At 36.1% G+C, this 15,974-nt stretch overlaps 1 protein-coding gene and 1 non-coding gene across 51 annotated transcripts in view; both read right to left on the bottom strand.

The window, feature by feature from the left end:
* ABI2 (abl interactor 2) overlaps nucleotides 1–15,974 on the bottom strand; it is a 120,063-nt gene that overhangs the window by 70,153 nt on the left and 33,936 nt on the right. Inside the window, exon 1 of one of the 50 annotated variants that reach the window (XM_040475919.1) lies at nucleotides 1,271–1,293. The exons of the other annotated variants lie outside the window; for them this stretch is intronic. The gene's annotated coding sequence lies outside the window, so the exon portion shown is untranslated. Of the gene's footprint in view, nucleotides 1–1,270; nucleotides 1,294–15,974 lie in introns of those variants that run through there. 50 annotated transcript variants of the gene reach the window in all.
* On the bottom strand, nucleotides 797–903 carry LOC121031203 (U6 spliceosomal RNA). The gene has a single exon (XR_005790613.1). It is a non-coding gene; the product is annotated as a U6 spliceosomal RNA (small nuclear RNA).

Below are 15,974 nucleotides of genomic sequence, written 5' to 3'. Positions count from 1 at the left end.
TAGCACTGCTAGGAATTTATCCAAGGGACACAGGAGTACTGATGCATAGGGGCACTTGTACCCCAATGTTCATAGCAGCACTCTCAACAATAGCCAAATTATGGAAAGAGCCTAAATGTCCATCAACTGATGAATGGATAAAGAAATTGTGGTTTATATACACTATGGAATACTACGTGGCAATGAGAAAAAATGAAATATGGCCTTTTGTAGCAACGTGGATGGAACTGGAGAGTGTGATGCTAAGTGAAAGACACATACCATATGGTTTCACTCTTATGTGGATCCTGAGAAACTTAACAGGAACCCATGGGGGAGGGGAAGGAAAAAAAAAAAAAAAGAGGTTAGAGTGGGAGAGAGCCAAAGCATAAGAGACTGTTGAGAACTGAGAGCAAACTGAGGGTTGATGGGGGGTGGGAGGGAGGAGAGGGTGGGTGATGGGTATTGAGGAGGGCACCTTTTGGGATGAGCACTGGGTGTTGTATGGAAACCAATTTGACAATAAATTTCATATATAAATAAAAATAAATAAATAAATAAATAAATAAACAAATAAATAAATAAATAAATAAATTAGTTAGCATATAGTGCAACAATGATTTCAGGAGTAGATTCCTTAGTGCCCCTTACCCATTTAGCCCATCCCCCCCCCCACAACCCCTCTAGCAACCCTCAGTTTGTTCTCCATATTTATGAGTCTCTTCTGTTTTGTCCCCCTCCCTGTTTTTATATTATTTTTGTTTCCCTTCCCTTATGTTCATCTGTTTTGTCTCTTAAAGTCCTCATATGAGTGAAAAAAAATATGGAACGCTTCATGAATTTGCATGTCATCCTTGCACAGGGGCCACGCTAATCTTCTCTGTATCGTTCCAAATTTAGTATATGTGCTGCTGAAGAGAGCACAGTAATCTCACTCTTATCAATACTTGAATTAACAACAGAGTTGAAACCAAATCTGGTAGAAGATAAATACTTAAAAAAAAAAACCCACCATACAGACTTCTAGATTCTGATTATACACGTAAGGAGCCTGAAAGACACTATTCCATCCTAACAAATAAAAAGCTCAACACAATGACAACAATCAACAACTTTTCTTGAATTCACAGTAAAAGCAGCAAGTCATTAACACTTTTCAGAAATTACTCTAAATCAGAGTATTAACTCTAGAGAATAATTCAAAATTAAAACACTTAGAAAACTTATTTGATAGTATTCCTCAAAGGATCAAGGGGATGGATATCTGGACAAACAAATATTTTCAATGTACCTTTTTATATTGGATAGTATTTGAGATTTTTTGAAGAGCAAATATTATCATTTCATGCTCTGCCTTTGTTCCTAGTGAATATATGAAATCATGTAGCTGACTGATCATCAAAGATATGAGACCCTTTTATATTAGGTAGGCTTTGTGTATATCTACTTTTCCACAGAAGACTGAAGACCCTGTAATGTAAAATATATGAGAGATGCTTTTTGTGGCTGATATAACATTGATGTAAACCAACATGAAGTATGTATTTAGGGCATCATTCTTCTACATTAAAGTAAGGCAAAGGAACACTGTGAATTTTATAAATAAATTGCTATACCAATTGCTCTTTAAGGAAAAAAAGTTGGGAGTCCTTTAAAATCCTGATGTATCCTCATAATAGTGAAGTCATGAATATATAGAAGTCAGAAATATCAGCTGATGTGATTGAAATGAAAGAATATTCACATACATCAGAGAAAAGTATAGCTTACTTTTCTACAAGGGCATACATTTATTGTACATTCATGTTTACTAAATAATTGGCCTCAGTCTTGAAAACCAAAGAACGCACAACTCTCAGATGATTGTATCAGGAGAACAAAAATGCTTTTATTTTTTTAACATTTATTTATTTTTGAGAGAGACTGTGAGTGGGGGAGGGGCAGAGAGAGAGAGAGAAAGAGAGAGAGGGAGAAAGAAAATCCGAAGCAGGCTCCAGGCTCTGAGCTGTCAGAGCCCAAAGTGGGGCTCAAACCCACTAACCGTGAGATCATGACCTGCACGGAAGTCAGACACTTAACTGACTGGGCCACCCAGGTATCCCCAAAAATGTTTCTTGATTGTTTGTAATCTATTTTTTCACCAAGGAGCACACAGTGGTGTGCTTTATTTAAGTGCTTTATTTAGACAAAGTATGAACTTTATATATTTAATAAAACTAAATGGTTTCTAATGTATTAAAAGAAAAAAGTGATTCCTGAAACCCTTTAGAAGGAAAGGGCATAGATGACATGATCACCTATATAGAAATCCCAAAGAATTGACCAAAAAAGTTCTTGGAACTTAATAAAAAGATTACATCAAGGTTGCAGGATACAAGGTTAACATAAAAAAGTCAACAGCTTTCCAGCAATGAATATAGTAGCAATGAACAAGTGGAATTTGATATTAAAAACAATATCACTTACATTAATAACCAAAAATATAAAATACTCAAGTACATATCTAACAGAATATGTCTGAGATCTATATAAGGAACATGGCAAAACTCCAACAAACAAAATCAAAGAACTGAATAAATGGATAGGAAGACTCAATACTGTCAAGATGCCCATTCTTCCCAATCTGAAATATAGTCAATGCAACCCCAACCAAAATACCAGCATATTATTTTGTGTATATCAACAAACTGATTCTAAAATGTAAAGGCAAAAGACACAGAATAGCCAATACAGTATTGAAGGAGAACAACAAAGTGGGAAGACTAACACTACTCAACTTCAAGATTCACTCTACAGCTATAGTAATCAAGACAGATATACTAATCAAGTATGGTACTGGTTAAAAATGGACAAAAAAGTTCCATGGAACAAAACAGACTAGAAATAGAACCACATAAAAACAGTTAACTATCTTTGACAAAGGAACAAAGGCAATACAATGGAGGGAAGACGGTCTTTTCAACAAATGGTCTGAAACAACTGGACATTTAAATAAAACACACACACACACACACACACACACACAGCTTATACTTCTCATAAAAATTAACTCAAAATGGATGATAGACCTAAAAGTAAACTGCAAAACTATGCAACTCCTGGAAGATAACACAGGAGAAAATTGGGTGACCTTGGGTATGTCAATGACTCTTAAATACAAAATCAAAGGCAAGATCCATGAAATAAATAACGGATAAATTCGATTTCACTGAAATTAAAAACTTCTGCTCTACACAAGACAATGTCAAGACAAATGAGAAGACAAACCACAGACTGGAAGAAAATATCTACAGAAGACACAACTGATAAAGGACTGCTACTCAAAATAAAAACCACTCTTCAAAGTCAACAATAGGGAAAAAAAATCAATTAAAATAGGGACCAAAGACCTTCACACACACCTCATCATAGAAGACACACAGATGGCAATAAGCCCATGAAAAGATGCTCCACATCATATGCCATCAGGGAAATGTAAATTAAAACAACAACAAGATACCATTACACCTATCAGAATGTCTGAAGTACAGGACACTGATAACACCAAATACTGACGAGGCTGTGGAACAACAGGAATTCTCATTCACTGCTGGTGGGAATGCAAAATGGTACAGCCACTTTGGAAGACAGGTTGTTGGTTTCCTACAAAACTAAACATACTCTAACCAGATGATCTAGTAATCCAGCTTCTTGGTATTTACCCAAAGGAGATGGAAACTTATGTGTACACAAAAACCCATACAGAAATGTTTATAGTAGTTTTATTCATAATTGCCAAAGTTAGAAGCAATCAAGATGTGGTACATCATACCACACTAAAAAGAAATGAGTTAGCAAGCACTGAAAAGACATGGAGTAACCTTAAATGCTTATTACTAAATGAAAAAAGATGAATCTGAAAAGGCTACATGTTGTATGATTCCAACAATAAGACATTCTGAAAAAGGTAAGACTCTGACCATGAAGGCAGTAAAAACAACAGTGGTTTGCCAGGGGTTGGTCAGAGAAGGGATGAATAGGTGGAACACAGGGGATTTTTAGGGCAGTGAAAATACTCTGTATGATACCATAAGGGATACATGTCATTACACATTTGTCAAAACCCACAGAATGCAAAACACCAAGAGTGAACTCTAAAGTGAAACTGTGGTCTTCGGGTGATTATGTGTCAAGATAGGTTCATCAATTGTAACAAACATACCAATATCGTGGGGGATGTTGAAATCTCTATACCTTCCTCTCAATTTTGCTGTGGACCTAAAACTGCTCTAAAAAATAGTCTTAAAAACAAACACAAAATCATTCTCTGTTGTCAGCTACTTTCAACACAGGCATATCTGTTTCAAATTTCACAAATGGCAATGCCAACAAAAGATGTAAAAATTGAAACAGACTCTTAACTATAGAGAACTCTCCTGTTGCCAAAGGGAGGTGGGTAGGGGATGGGTGAAATATGTGATGGGGATTAAAGAGTATTCTTATAATGAGCACTGACAATGTATAGAATTGCTGAATCACTGTACCATACACCTAAAACTAACACTGTATGTTAGTTAACTGTATTGAAATTAAAATTAAAAACAACAAAGTTTTAAAAGATACAAAAATTATACTGTCATCAAACTTATATAAAATTAGAATTATGCTTATAAATTATACCATAAATTAAATTTATTTTTAAAAATTTAACAGATACCCTACAGTTGAAGGTAACAAAACTCCAATTCCTCTATTCTGACATTTGCCAAAATTTTTCATACTACACCTAAGCAGATTATTCAATAAAGAGCCACAGATTATAGGATTTTTAAGGTGTCAGATAGCATCTATTTAAGAATAACTATGAGAGAGACTAAATCACGGTATCCCAAATGAAAGTTCACAGATATTCCCCAGAAATCAGCAAATGTCTTTAATAATTTTTGGTACTTTAAATTTCCACAATAATGTATTTACAAAATTTTAAAATTTACATATTAACATTACATAATATAAATCCTCTGGAATTACTGAAAAACTAAGACTCAAAGCAAATTCAGCTCTGCTTTGGGGCTCAACTGTGTCAGGCCAAAGTCATGCTACTTTAATTGCAAAGCAAATTAATGAGATAAAAGAGGCAAACAATATATAAATAAAGCATTCGCATCAAATGATGACCAAGTGTACACTACATTGTGCTGTACAAGCAATTAAAGTTTTTTAAAGGGTTTGCAATGGCTTAAATAACCAGAAGACTTGAGTCATTCCAAGGAACCCCTGAGAAGTCCATCGTACACTCTGTAATACTGCTCAAAATAATCTGTAAACCGAGACACCTGGGTGGCTCAGTCTATTGAGGGTCTGACTCTTAATTTTGGCTCGTCATAATTTTGTCGTTCATAGGATTGAGCCCCCATTGGGCTCTGCGCTGACAGTGTAGAGCCTGCTTGGGATTCTTTCTCTCCTTCACTCTCCCAAAATAAATAAACATTAAAAAAAAAAAAGTTAGAAAAAAGAATCTATAAACCCACCACATATTCAAATTTCAAGGACTATTAAGTTTTGGCAAAATATTACCCATGACATTAGTGCTCCTGACTTAAACTTTATTAATTTAGTATTTTGTTTTGTTTACAAATTTATTACATATTTATAGTAATAAATATGTTACTAATAAATATGTCTTGTTACAAGACAGCTGTAATTTTTTTTTTTAATTTTTTTTTTCAACGTTTATTTATTTTTGGGACAGAGAGAGACAGAGCATGAACGGGGGAGGGGCAGAGAGAGAGGGAGACACAGAATTGGAAACAGGCTCCAGGCTCTGAGCCATCAGCCCAGAGCCCGACGCGGGGCTCGAACTCACGGACCGCGAGATCGTGACCTCGCTGAAGTCGGACGCTCAACCGACTGCGCCACCCAGGCGCCCCAAGACAGCTGTAATTTTAAGTGGCTTATATCTAAGTTTACGTTTGAACATTAAATAACATTAGCATAAAAATTACATTTATTTTTCAAAATAAATCAATACAGGCAGTCAGATTTCTTTCTTTCTATTTAAAAGGGTTTGATCTTAACCCTAAGAATTACTATGTCAGTTCATATGTAATTATGAAAAAAGAATGCAAATACAGTCCTGTAAGCATTAAGATAACAGCCCCAGAACACATGTAGACTAGGGAGATAAATACTTTTTTCTGATCTTGGTCCCACAGAATAAGATTGCATTCAATTAACTAGAAATAACTCATTAACCTATAATACTCATTCTTGTACAAAATTCACAGACAGCTTAGTAACTATTTTCATTAGAAGAGACAAAAATCTGGTTTACATAAACTCTATGAAACAAAAATAACAAAAAATGACACATAGAAGTAAATGCTGAAAATGAACACTACAATGAAGGAGAACTGTATGGCCACTGTTACAAAAAAAAAAAAAATGTTGACCTATCATTCAATGTAACATAACTATCATATATATAAGACACTGCTCTCAGAGCTAAGGAATTTTAAAACATTGTATCTGCTCTGAGGGATCTATTATGGGAGAAGACATAAATAAATTACTAATGTGAATTAAACAAGGTTAATAAAAACTAAGAGGTACAGTGAAATAAACATAATATGATAGTATGAGGAAAAGGCATGTTGAAAACAATTATCAATTATGTCAAACACCTAGGTCGATTTTTAACCAAGAAAATAATGAATTAACATAGTATACACAGCTGATTCAGAAAAAAAAGTAATTCCCACAGATTACTTGTATTATACGTATGTTTTTAATCAGGTAAACCATTTTATGACAAGTCTTAAGTAAATGTGTAAAAAAAACTCTACTCCCTTATTAATCTTCAAATAAAAATATCAGGAAACTTTTACAACATTATTACTTTGCACTGATAACCAAAACAGGTTAACAATAAAGACACGAGTAATGTTTTCATAGGATAAACACTCTATATATAAACAACTCCCTATACAAATAACTGTATATATTTTTCATTCTTAATTTGTAAAAAGCTTATTGTCTTGGCCTCTAAATCATGGGATTATAATACTGGAATCAGAACTTATTCAGACACCTCTAATTTTGGCTTAGCCATTAATTCTACCCCCAACCTATTACCTAATTCTCCCCATATTTGGGAGAGAGGCCATCCTCATCATCTTCTCTATCAGATCCTCCACCACTCAATTTGAATGTTAAAGAACACACATTTTCAAATATATAGCTACCCCTCCAATCCTTCAACACAGCAATTCTGGAAACACTTCAGCATGATCAACTAACACTATTCTGATACACCTGAGTCTGACACTATAAAACACTATTCTCTGGCTTATCAGGTCATAATTTACCCTAAAAACATACCTCTATTCCAAGGGTTTCATGATTCTGATCTAAGCTTATATAAATTCCACTACCTTTATAGCTCTAAATCTATCTCAGAAAAATAATCAATTATGAAAAAGGCACAGATAGGGTGTTCACTGATGACACAATTAGTGGGGAAGGAAAAGAAACATAAGACTGATTAAACAGTACATTTATATAGTACATTCATACAGTAATGAGAACAGTATTGCTATGTATTACTGAGACGGAAATATATCTACAAAATAAGTGCAAAAGAGCCAGTTATGAAGCAATTTTAACACAATCATCCTGATTCTGTAGGTGCCTGTATGTAAAAATGAGCATAAGAAAAGGGTCAGAAAAAAATAAGCCCCAAAATATCAACATAAGTTTTCTCTGAATGTTGGGAATATAATTTATTTGGGTCTTTTCATAAAGATTACTTCAGGCAAGTATTAATTTTATGTGTCAGAAAAAAATAAAGCTATTACTTTTTAAAGTTTATGTATTTATTCTAAGAGAGAGAACAAGCAAGGGAAGGGCAGATGGAGAGAGAGAGAGAGAGAGAGAGAGAGAGAGAGAGAGAATCCCAAGCAGGCCCCACGTGGTCAGCATGGATGCCGATTTGGGGCTCGAACCTGTGAACTGTGAGATCATGACCTGAGCTGAAATCAAGAGCTGGACACTTAACTGACTGAGCCACCCATGCGCCTCAGAGGTATTACTTTTTCTTTTTTTTTAAACTGTAACACATGCATTAATAAAAAGGAAGAGAAACTTAAGTGTTCCACCCTAGTCAACTCTAAGAAATATTTGTAAGGCATAAACGTTCCAAAACAATTTTTTTAATTAAACTTTCTGAAATGTATTATACATTTGCATGCTTACTAAAACAGTTATTTGGAGCTCAAAGATTTTTTATTATTATTTCTAAGTCCAAAATGAAGTTGTAAAGGGTCGAGGTTGCTGCACATCTACTATGAATAAGTCAACCCAAGGACATTCATTAAGGTTTTATAAGAATCTAGTATAACAAGAACTGATATTCTAAGTTTGAGATTTTTGTGATCACTTCACCAGCATATTTACTAAAGTTGAGAATTTTTCCCCATAAAATGTTCAATAAAAATTGGTATCAGAATTTCTACTTTACCTTTAACAGAGAAACCTATTAATTACAAAGAAGCTACAATATCTGATTTCCTATAAAAGAAACAGTGACTAGTACTTTAACAGAGGTTGTTTTGCAGTTCCTAAGCAGCAATGTCTGATAAGTAAATGCCTGTGACTGACCTTTGCTATAAGTATATTTAAGTACTGACTAGATTACGTTATATAATTTATGTACTAAAGGCATAAATAACACTTGAACCCAGCTATTTAATGTTCCTACTTAAATGAGATTAAGAAAAAAGAAAAAAACTTTTAGAAAAGAGGAAATTATCATAGGTTTACAGAAAAACATTACAATGTATGCTCTGTATGATAATCCTACAAAGACAGATTCTTACACAGAATAAAGTAACCTCCCTAGCAGGTCCCTATTATGCAATGATTAATCCTTCCAACTTTGCTATGTCTTTAGTTTCCCTCATGATACCAATTACTTTATACGTGGAGATTTTCCCAAAACCTGTCTTCAAACTACTTCTCTTCTTATCGTACTTTCACTCCCCAGAAAGAAACTTTATTCCTTCCTCAGCTATCAATTTCAAGCACAGAATTTTAAAATCTATTTACAGCTTACCTTACATCTCTGCAAAATCCATATTTTAGTTGACATAGCATCTCATCTTGCATATTATGCCAGCTCAATATATCCATAACTCATCACCTTACCCAAAATGACTTCTTAATTCTGTTCCTTATCACCATTACTCCATGATCTAACATACTTTCCAACTTTCTGTATCCTACACCTAATTAGTTGCCAAGATACTTATATTCAATCTGTGTCTTACATTCTTTCTTTCAATTCCACTGCCTACAATCTACTTCAGGTCCTCATTACCTTTCTAGTGCTACTTATACTGGTTTCCAGCTCAGCTGTAGTATCTTACAATCTGATGACTGTCCTAAAAATTCATCTTCCTAAATCAGTTCTGAAACCCCATAGCTTCTTTATACCTACTTCTATGTAAACTCCCCTATTTATCATTTACAGCCTTCCTTAATATTGCCTAGAATTTATCTCCCATTCAACCCTACTCGGACCTTAGATTACAGCTTAATGAAATTTATGGTTCTCAAAACATAGATCATTGCTTCTTACCTTAGCCTATTTACTTTACCTGTAACCCATCAACTTCAACAACCCATCCCTTGCCTCTTCAAGGAAACCATCCCTGATTGTGATACTCATCATTTCTTATTGAGAACTCATTCCCACAGCATTCGGTCATCAGACTTAGAGCACGTGTTTTATAATATGCGCATGTTTCATTGACCCAAACTCCCACGCCCCCTAGTGGTAAGCCCTTTGAGGGTAAGTACTATGCCTTACATATCTTCATATCACATTACACATGGAAGTTACGTATTATTTGTTGAGCTGTATCTACCTTAAGGTTTCAGAGAATCACGGTTACCTCTATCACTCAGTGGGGGTGGGGAGTGGGGAAGGAGAAAAAGTGCTATAAGGGAGATTTCCTGGATCTCCAGATGGTTTGGCACCATCCAAGCTATTCATGCCTTATTGTGTACCCCTAAGAAGAAGATTTGCGCTTACTTCTCAATTTGATGTTCTGGGATTGGTACTGGGAAATACAAAGAGTAAGAACTTCACCCCCTCTAGAGCACCTCAAAACTATAATATCACTACCACCAGATTCCTACCATTATTTATTTTTCCTTTCTACTTCTACTAAATAGAACCACAGATTTGGCAGATATTGCATAGATAATGGGGAGGGGGGCAGGAAGAGAATGACAATATTTAGGGAGCATGAGTGGGAACATGCAGGAGACAGTTTTCCTCTACAGATAACACCCTGGAGATCTACTGTCAGTTTCTTTCTATTCCCAAGCATTAAATCTCTTGCCTAGTCTAGTCCAGTACATTACACTACCTGGAAAATAATACAATTATTTTTGCTCTGAGAATAAACTACAACCAGATTAGATAAAATATAGGTACTTAGTTCTCATTCAGTGTTAGCCCATCTAAAGTATTAAACAATTCCTTCTAGACCCTCCATGATATAATTTAATTCCATCAGTTTATTTTAATAATTTTGGTTTTTTTTGTTTTTTGTTTTTTTGGAGAGAGAGAGAGAGAGAGAGAGCACTCAAGCAGGGGAGGAGCAGAGGGAGACGGAGAGGGAGAGAGAAAATCTTAGGCAGGCTCAATGCACAGCCCAGAGTCCAACATGGGGTTCAATCTCACCACCATGATGATCATGACCTGAGCCAAAATCAAGAGTCAGATGCTTAACCAACTGGGCTACCCAGGTGCCCATTTTAATAAACTCTTATTCACTGAACACATATTACATGACATATACCGTACTATGCAGCAGGACATCAAAATGAATACATGTTCTCTGCACTCAAGAAGTTTCAGTCCAATACAGAGAAAAGCAAACAAAGAAAATATCAACACAAAATTTTCAAGGATACAAATGATATCCAAGTAGGAACACTATCCTAGACGACCATCCAAATAGTCTCAAAAATGGAGTTATTACTACCAAGCAAGGGTGAGAGAAGTTATTCCAACTAGGGAAAACAGCCTCAACAAGGACGAAGATGCATGAAAAAGAGTCCCTGGTTCAGAAAACATACAGTTCGGTATTAATGTATCATGAGCTCACTATCACCCCTGCATTAAGAGTGGGATGTGCTGGGGGCGCCTGGGTGGCGCAGTCGGTTAAGCGTCCGACTTCAGCCAGGTCACGATCTCGCGGTCCGTGAGTTCGAGCCCCGCGTCGGGCTCTGGGCTGATGGCTCGGAGCCTGGAGCCTGTTTCCGATTCTGTGTCTCCCTCTCTCTCTGCCCCTCCCCCGTTCATACTCTGTCTCTCTCTGTCCCAAAAATAAAATAAAAAAACGTTGAAAAAAAATTAAAAAAAAAAAGAGTGGGATGTGCTGGAATTTAAGATTGGTATAGTAGCCGTTTTCCTTCTTACCAAACTGTTAAGAAGGTAAAATATCATTCGTGTAATTAACCTAATTAGGTCATGGCAGACTCACAGCATCTGACTCAATATGTGGCAGAGGGGAGTATTCTTATAATACCTATTTACTGAGCTTCCAGTTCTGCATTCCAACAAATCTCATAACTAAACCAAATTTGAAAGAAAGACCCACCACTAAATTCCACTGAAATTCAAATAATAGCTTCTAAAATATATGACAATCATTACACGCAACTGGAAAGTTTTTGCCAAAGAACATGCAAAACATTGGAGATATACACCTACTATGCCTTCAGAATTGTTCAACTATTAGTTTCTATGATGCCTATGGAAGAATATATTCATGCTTTGCTTCCAGATTCTTGGATGGAGAATATAGTCTAAAAAAAAGACAGTATGGCATTCAAACTAGAATAAGTCATACATGACACAGTGAGACACAACATAATTCAATAAACATGGACAATTTACAAAAAAAAAAAATAACACAAAACAGACATGAACACGGGAAAATATTCCATACAAATGATGGGGATGGAGAAAGGATGACAAAAACAAAGCACTATTTTTACCAAGTAATTAACAAGGGGAAAAAAGTTTTTAAAAACATACCCACACTGTTTTAAATATGCTTTGTAATTATCTTCTTTGGCAGATGAAGAGAAGCTCATGACAAGGATGCCAAATGCTTTTTTTAATGTTTATTTTAAGAGAGAGCGTGCGCGCATGAGTGAGGGGAAGGGCAGAGAGGAGGGAGAGAATCCCAATCTGGCTCCACGCTGTCAGCACAGTGCCCGACATGGGGCCTGATCCCACAAACTGTGAGATTATAACCTAAGCGAAAATCAAGAGTTGGACGCTTAGCCAACTGAGACACTCAGGCACCTCGGGATGCCAAATATTCTTAAGAAAGCTAAAGTAATACTGAACCTGTAAGTATTATGGTATGAACTTATGGTAAAAAGTGCTAGGTTCTTTTTTTCAATGTTTATTTTATTTTTGAGAGAGATTGAGCAGGGGAGGGACAGACAGAGAGGGAAACAGAATCTGAAGCAGCCTCTGCACCAGCTCAAACTCACGAACCCATGAGATCATGACCTGAGCTGAAATAGGATGCTCAACTGACTGAGCCACCCAGATGCCCAAAAAATTGTGCTAGACCCTAAGGCTGTTATATTTTCCTATATTAGGAATAGAGTTAACTAAAAAATAAGCTCCTAGTTAGAAACAACAACAAAAAAAGGGAACTAAATGTGCAAAAATAAATTAAGCAAACCTGGGGCACCTGGGTGGCTCAGTCGATTTGAGTGTCCAACTTTAGCTCAGGTCATGATCTCAAAGTTCATGAATTCAAGCCCCACACTAGGCTCACTGCTGTCAGCCTGTCAGCGCACAGCCCACTTTAGATCCTCTGTGCCCCCTCTCTCTGAGCCTCCCCCACTTGTACTCTCCCAAAACTAACTAAATATTTAAACATAAATAAATAAAAATAAAAATAAATTAAGCAAACCTATTATCACTCATTAAAAATGTTAATATTTTGCTATATTATGTAATATTTATATTTGCTATCTCATTGTTACACATATTTTCATTAATCATGGAAAAAATCTGTAAATGAGTACAAAGAAAATATACAGTATGCATTTAATTATGTAAAAACATTCACAGAGCAAGAATGGGGAAAAGAGAAGTTTTTACATCACTTAAAATATTAGGGTAACTTTTTCCTTTTGAAATATTTTTAAATGTGGTTATAATGTCATATGTACACTAAGCAAACATAAATTTTAAAAAGGGACAGGGGTGCCTGGGTGGCTCAGTCAGTTAAGCTACCAACTACTGATTTCAGCTCAGGTCATGATCTCAAGGCTTATGAGTTCAAGCCCTCCGTCAGGCTCCATGATGACAGTTCTAAGCCTACTTGAGATTCTCTCTCTTTCCCTCTCTCTCTGCCCCACCCTCATTTGCTTGTGTGCATGGGTGCACACTCTCTCAAAATAAACAAACTTTAAAAGGCGACAGATGAAATTAAAAGCACAGGCAACAAAAGAAAAAGCAGATAAAACGGACTTCATCAAAGTTTTAAACTTCTGTGCAAATGACCCTATCAAGACAGTGAAAAGGTAATCCACAGAATAGGAGAAAATATTTGTAAATCATATATTTGATAAGGGATCAATAGCCAGAATATATAAAGAACTCCTACAACTGAACAACAACAACAACAAAAACAAGCAACCCAATTAAAAAATAAGTAAAATACTTTGGGGTGCCTGGGTGGCTCAGTTGGTTAAGTGCCCAACTTTGGCTCAGGGTCATGATTTCATGGCTTATGGGTTCAAGCCCCCATGTCAGGTTCTGTGCTAACAGCTCAGAGCCTGGAGCCTGCATCAGATTCTGTGTCTCTGTCTCTCTCTCCCTCTCTGCCCCTCCCCCACTACACTCTGTCTCTCTCTCCTTCAAAAATAAATAAACATTAAACAATTTTTTTTTTTTTTAGGGGCGCCTGGGTGGCTCAGTCAGTTCAGTGTCTGACTTTGGCTTGGGTCGTGATCTCACAGTTCATAGGTTCAAGCCCCATGTCAGGCTCTGTGCTGACAGCTTGGAGCCTGGAGCCTGTTTCAGATTCTGTGTCTCCCTCTTCCTCTACCCCTCCCCAACTTTGGCTCTGTCTTTCTCTCAAAAATAAACAAACATTTTAAAAAATCTTTTTTAATTTTTTTAAATGAGTAAAACACTTGATAGAGATTTCTCCAAAGATACACAAATGGCCAAAAAACACATGAAAACATGTTCAACTTTACATCTTTAGAAAAACACAAGTGAAAACCATATGGTACTACTTCATATATATTAGAATGGCTATTACTTAAAAAAAAAAATAACAAAATAACAAATGCTGGCAGCAAAGAAATTAGAACCCCTTTGCATCGTTGGTAGGAATGTACAATGGTATGGAGACTATGGAAAACAGTTTGGTAGTTTCTCAAAGAGTTAAACACAGAATTACTAATATGATTCAGCAATCCCACTTCTAGGTATACACCCAAAAAATCTGAAGCAAATACTGAAAAAGATACTTATACACTAAAGTCCATGGCAGCATTACTCACAACAGTGAAAAGGTAGAAACAACCTAAATACCTCTCCACAAATGAATGATAAATAAAATCTGGTAGAACTAAACAACTGGATATAACAGAACCTTAAAAACAAGTGAAATTCTGGTACATGCTACAACATAGATGAACCTTGCAAACATAACATTAAGTGAAATAAGCAAGACATGAAAGACCAATGTTATGATTCTACTTATATAAAGTACTTAAGGGGTGCCTGGGTGGCTCAGTTGGTTAAGCAGTTGGTTAAGTCAGGAGACTTCAATTCAGGTCATGAACTCACAGTTTGTGGGTTGGAGCCCCACATCAGGCTCTGCTCTGGCAGCACAGAGCCTGCTTGGGATTCTCTCTCTCTGTCCCTCTTCTGCTCACATTCTTTCTCTCTCTCAAAATAAATAAAGTTTTAAAAAATAAAGTAACTAGAATAGGTATATTCATACAGATAAATTATAGTAGAGATACCAGTGCTGAGAGGGGAATGAGGGACTACTGTTTAATGGGTACAGATTACTTCTTCCAAATTTTTTTCAGTTAGAATTAAAATATACTCCTATATCCCAAATCTAGCCATTACTAAGGTCTTTCATTAGCTACAGGGAAAGGGTGTTTAGTAACACCAGCATGAACATGCTTCCCACATCAACAAGCAGTGACTGATTTCTTCTATTTGTGATTATGAAATCAACAAAAACTACTTTTACTTCCCAGTGAAAATTTACCATTATAGTGCTGACACCATACTTAGCCACAATATATCAAGAAAATACTGAAGGAGACACAAATGGTTTACTACACATGAGCACATGTCATTTACAAGACAGAACTCAAATTAAAATTGACAAAGAAGCCTTCACTATCTCAAAAGTTTCAAATTCAAAATTTCAAAATTCAAAAATCAAAAGAATTTCATAATTGCATGTAAGATCTCACCTCCATGATTACTATTTATCACTAGTCTCTTTTATAAGGATATAAGACTAAATCCTTAAGTCTGTTCCCACTTCTGCATTACTAGAGTCATGCTGAATCTGAGTTGTCTCTAAGAAAGTCAAATGGAAGTGGGAACCTATTTGGGACAGAAGTCAAGAAATTTAAATTTTTTTTTTCAACGTTTTTTTTATTTATTTTTGGGACAGAGAGAGACAGAGCATGAACGGGGGAGGGGCAGAGAGAGAGGGAGACACAGAATCGGAAACAGGCTCCAGGCTCTGAGCCATCAGCCCAGAGCCTGTCGCGGGGCTCGAACTCACGGACCGCGAGATCGTGACCTGGCTGAAGTCAGCCGCTTAACCGACTGCGCCACCCAGGCGCCCCAAGAAGTCAAGAAATTTAAAAGACAATGGAAAGTATACTGTATTTAAAAGCATGGAAATGCAGAGCACTCCTGAATCCCC

The sequence above is a fragment of the Herpailurus yagouaroundi genome, unplaced genomic scaffold, assembly GCF_014898765.1.
Source record: "Herpailurus yagouaroundi ecotype Mexico unplaced genomic scaffold, PumYag 140, whole genome shotgun sequence".
NCBI classification, from domain to species: domain Eukaryota; kingdom Metazoa; phylum Chordata; class Mammalia; order Carnivora; family Felidae; genus Herpailurus; species Herpailurus yagouaroundi.
Note: the sequence above shows the minus strand (reverse complement) of the source record. Positions and strands in the feature narration are given on the sequence as shown.